Here is a 4,889-nt window from a genome sequence, read left to right on the forward strand (position 1 = left end):
CGGATCTAAGGTAAAGCACGGTGACTAGAGTTAATACTACTGTAGTGTACACTTGAAAGTTGCTATGAGTAGATTTTAAATGTTCTCACCACAACAACAACAAAATGAAAATTCTATGAGGTGGAGAATGTGTTCACTAACTTTATTGTGGTCAACATTTTGCAACACATATGTGTACCAAATCATGCTGTACACCTTCAACTTACACAATGATCTCTCAATAAAGTTGGGAAAAAATTTGTGAAAAATTAGCTGTGCCACTCCAAGCTCTGCCTACTTGGAGAATTTTCCTTTGCTGCCTCTCCAGAGGAGAATGGTTATTAGAAAGAAGAAGGCCTGGCCTTTCTATAGAACCCTAGAGCTCTGCACAGTGATCCCCTATCAGTGCTGGCCAGAGACTCCACACAGCCTCACCAATTCCCACAGACATTTTGAGCATTATTGGATTTGCTGGGTCATAGGCCCAGTTGGAAGTGAGAGAGCAGCCCAGATTCGCTGAAGAGTTATCTCCTGCCCTGATCACACAAAACAGGCAGCCTCACGTGTTACACAGTCGATGGCACACTTGCCTGTGATATATATTCCACAATTCCAAAGAGTACAACCAGACATTTTTAGAGGTGGTTGATGTAGGTGCACCTGTCTTTTACCTTGAAGAGGGTAACTTTACATTCTGTACAACACTGAGCTTCCAGAAACTTCAGTGAGGTTTTACATCCTTAGATTTTAATGGAGTAAATCTCCCACTTTCTGGTCTGTATATGTCTTACAAAGCATCTCTAGTACTTTCTGCTTCTTGCTCATCAGATTAAATCAGGATGATATCATCAGTGCAGTGGACCAGTAGATTTTGTGAGAAATGGTGAGATAGTCCAAGTCTCTGAGCAGTACATTATGTCAGAAAGGAGGAGAGGTGATTTGACCCTTAAGTGTGCTATTGGCCCTGCCAAGTAAAAACAAAATGCTTCTGATGGACTTTGTGTATTAGAAAAGAAAAGAAAGAAAGTGAAGTTGCTCAGTCATGTCCAACTCTTTGTGACCCCATGGACTGTAGCCCACCAGGCTCCTCCATCCATGGAATTTTCTAAGCAGGAGTACTGGAGTGGGTTGCCATTTCCTTCTCCAGGGGATCTTTCTGACCAAAGGATCGAACCTGGGTCTCCTGCATTACGGGGCTGATGCTTTACCGTCTGAGACACCAGGGAATCCCTTTGCATATTGGTATGGAGTAAAATAGTCAATAGGCCAATAGCTTCATAGCAGGGACCAGGGGTTGTGCGCTGACTGCTTCAGGAAAAAAACTATCTGAAACAGCAGCTATCATTGGAGTCACCGCCTGATGAAGTTGAAATCAGTCTGTAGTCTTTCTCCAAGATCCATCCACCTTCTGCACAGACTCAAATAGATAAAATGGGGATATGAGCCGTGTCATCCCAACCATAACTTTCAAATCAAGGCACAATACCTGCAATTCCCACTAGCAATTACATCTTTCTGTTCCTGCCCCCACAGCAGCCAAGGTTGTGCTGGCATCTTGATCTCATCAAACTTAGGCCACAGTGGAGTCCGAGTTGAAGTCATCCAACCAAGTAGTCAGTTTGAATCCCTGCCAGCTACATGGGTTAACATGAATATAGACTCTCCAGTAAATGCGCCCAGCTCAATAAATTATATCTAATCCAACATTAAATTCCACCCTCTTGGTATAACATCCTTAGAATCCACTCTCATACAAATGCTCCCAGGTGTCTGTCAGTAATAACTAGCAAAAATCTTACTATTCTTTTAGGGTTACAGCTGTTTCCTCTTGGGTCTTCCCTGTGCCCACACCCCCAGAGAATGCTGAGACTGGGCCCTCCTCACGGGTCTAATGGCAACGGGTCTTGTAGAGAATGGGTATCCCCTTGCAAAGCATTGGAGGGCATCCACGACAGCCCTAAAAGTTTTCTTACTTTTTATAGCCTTGGAGCTGAAACGTGCTGCAAGTCTAGCACAGCATTTCATCGTGCAGGTTGAAGAATCCCAGTGTCAACTTAATTCCCAGCCTCTTTGGGTTTCTCATGTGAGAGATGGAGCCGTGAGTGGTGAGGAGCAAACGGTACCTTCAAGCCAGAAGATGAGATTCCTGATGGCACCCTTGTTACCAGTTTCTCCATTGGTCTAGATCCAACCAATCAGGAAGCAGAAGCGAAGGCAGGTCATTCCCTGGCTTCCTGAGAGGGAATAATAATAATAAATAAAAAGTCACTTGGTCGCATCTGACTCTTTGCGACCCCATGGACTATACAGTCCATGGAATTCTCCAGGCCAGAATACTGGAATGGGTAGCCTTTCCCTTCTCCAGGGGATCTTCCCAACCTAGGGATCGAACCCAGGTCTCCTGCATTGCAGGTGGATTCTTTACCAGTTGAGCCACAGAGGGAATAGGGCCTTGCCAACTCCTTGATCCTGTACATCCAGCCTCCATAGCTGGGAGACAACACATTTCTGCTGTTGAAGCCCCTCAGCTTGTAGTCCTTGGTCACAGCCGCCCCCACAAACTCATATAGCCCCTAAGGCTGGAACGAAAAGCAGGATTGCAACTCCTCAAACTTAGCCACACTGATGGTGGCCCTGAGAGGTGACCCTTAGTGTCCAGGTAGAGGCAAAGCCTAGCCAATGCTGAGGTCTCCAAGCTCAGAAAAGAGCCCTAAGTGGGGCCCCAAGAAGAGGGGCATTTGTCACCTGGCATTGGTGCCTCGGTTTGGGGATGCAACAAAGCACAGTCCCTCTTGTCTTCAAGGCCAGAGGAGGGGTGAAGAAGGACTTGTGAGGGTGATGCTTCCATGAAAGCACACCCTTTCTTCCTCCTCGGGCCTCACAGTCTCCCTCTAACAGCCTCTGAGAGCAGAGCTTAGGATGGGGCCAGCTAGCCAAGCAGGAATGGATTTGCAGTCTCCGCTCTAGCGTCAAGACGCAGAGGAGAGCAAAGTCGGTTGGCACTCAAGAGACAAGAGCTTAATACCTGGCCTAGTCACACTCGTCCTGGGGCATGCGCCTCCAAGAAAGGACTGCATAGATCCACTTTACCCGGAACAGCCAGAGCTTGGAAACCACCCTTTGTCCACCAATAGACACATAGATGTGTAAACTGTGGTATGTCCGCACCATTCCCCAGCAGGGCATGGGAGGGAAGATGCCACAAGCTGGGCTGTGTCTGGAACAAGTAGTGGGTAGGGGCATATAGGGCTTTCTGTGTTGCCAGTGTTGTGAGTGGTGGATTCAAAAGTGCCAACTTCAAGTGAGCATTTTGCCATGCATGCTAAGTCCCAGTGACAACATTTTGGGGGGATGATAGGGCAGTGAGATTACTCTGTATGATACCATACATTTGTCCAAATCCACAGAACATACAACACCAAAAGTGAATGTAATGGCAGCTGTGGACTTCAGTTAATGATAACAAATCACTATTGGATCATCAGTTGCAAGAGATGGAAGAGGGGAATAAAGAGGGAAACTGGTGAGGAACTGAAATCTACACTGAAATTCTCTACTTGCCACTCAATGTTTCTGTAAACCTAAACTTGTTCTAGAAAACAAAGTCTGTAATTTTTTTTTTTAACCTTCCAGAAAGGCAGCCCAGGGTTGACATGGCAGCTGCATCTCATCAGGACCCTGGGTTCTTTCTATGTTGCTGCTCTGTCATCATCAACAGCCAACTTCCACTCTCCCAGGCTGGCCAGGAGATGGAGCCAGGCAGGGAAAGACACACTTTGCTTCTTTCAGGGCACAGCCCTGCACTTCCATCCCAGTGGCCCCACCTAGGTGCAAAGGAGTCTGGGAAATGCATCTTCAGCCGAGTGAAGACATTCTATTGTTATGTAAGAACAAGAAGACATGTTTTAGGGCAAAGAAGCAGATGCTGTTTTAGGTGGAGATTTAAAAGGGGATGATTAGGGTAGACAAGTCTTGACGGGTGATCCATCAATAGGAGCAGAAGAGCAGGGCAAGAGCCACAGAGGTGTGTGGTGTTACTAGCTGGTGTTTTTAGGGATGAAAGGTGGTTACTGCATGTTTGCCCCTGGAACTAATCAACAGGAGCCAAAAATGAGAGATACAGAAAAGACAGGAAGATACAGCAGAACAATCCTTGATGAGTCACAGTGGGGTGGGACCTGGTACCTAGGTGGAGAGGGTGACCTCCGATTTCAGCTCACCTCACTGAGGGTTCTGGGCTGGGGCTGGGGTGGAGGGGGAAGATTTGATGGTGAGAACGGGGGCAAAGATGCCTTCTACTGGTGTTTTGTAGTGACTCAGCTAAAGAGGACAGACACTAAGACCTCCGCTGAATATGGGAGTTGGGCAAACCAACACAGATCTGCAGGACTGGCTGGCCGTCTGTCCCAGCGGGTCTATTTGAGGTTTCTGTCATTCATTTGAGGGGGGTTTTACTGCCTGAGAGGGCCAGGCAGCCTAGGGCGCTCTACCCCCAGAGCCTAAAGCTGCAGGAACAAGGTGCCCAACTGTGGTTGAGAGCCCAGATCGCCCCTGGAAGGCCAGCAGGGTAAGGGGAACAGGCCGGGTGGAACCGCAGTGTGGGACCCAGTGCTGGGTAAAATGACAAGAGCGCCTCTTTGTTTCCAGGTTTTTATTTGCCTTTTATAATTCTGATATTTATGTACATATATATATATACTTTTGTTTTTTGTAAAGGGCTCATCGACAGACCAAGCAAAGGCATTCAGGGCGATGGTGGCTGCTGGGAGAACTGATCTTTCCTTTTTTTGTCTATTTTTCTTTTTTCCTGGGATGGGATCATCAAAGCTAATTGCTAGAAAACCTAGAAACCACCTACAGACTCAGACATCTGCCTACACACTAGTGGCATATGGGGAAAGGGCAAGGGC

The 4,889-nt window shown here is 47.1% G+C and overlaps 1 protein-coding gene across 6 annotated transcripts in view; it reads right to left on the reverse strand.

Moving 5' to 3' along the window:
* Positions 1–4,653: 4,653 nt before the first annotated feature.
* The window catches only part of L1CAM (L1 cell adhesion molecule), a 14,238-nt gene continuing 14,002 nt past the window's right edge, over positions 4,654–4,889 (reverse strand). For all 6 annotated transcript variants that reach the window (XM_040265470.1, XM_040265469.1, XM_040265467.1 and 3 more), the window contains one exon: positions 4,654–4,889. This exon is cut by the window's right edge and continues 1,051 nt beyond it. The gene's annotated coding sequence lies outside the window, so the exon portion shown is untranslated.

Source organism: Oryx dammah, unplaced genomic scaffold, assembly GCF_014754425.2.
Source record: "Oryx dammah isolate SB20612 unplaced genomic scaffold, SCBI_Odam_1.1 HiC_scaffold_23, whole genome shotgun sequence".
In the NCBI taxonomy this organism is placed as follows: Eukaryota; Metazoa; Chordata; class Mammalia; order Artiodactyla; family Bovidae; genus Oryx; species Oryx dammah.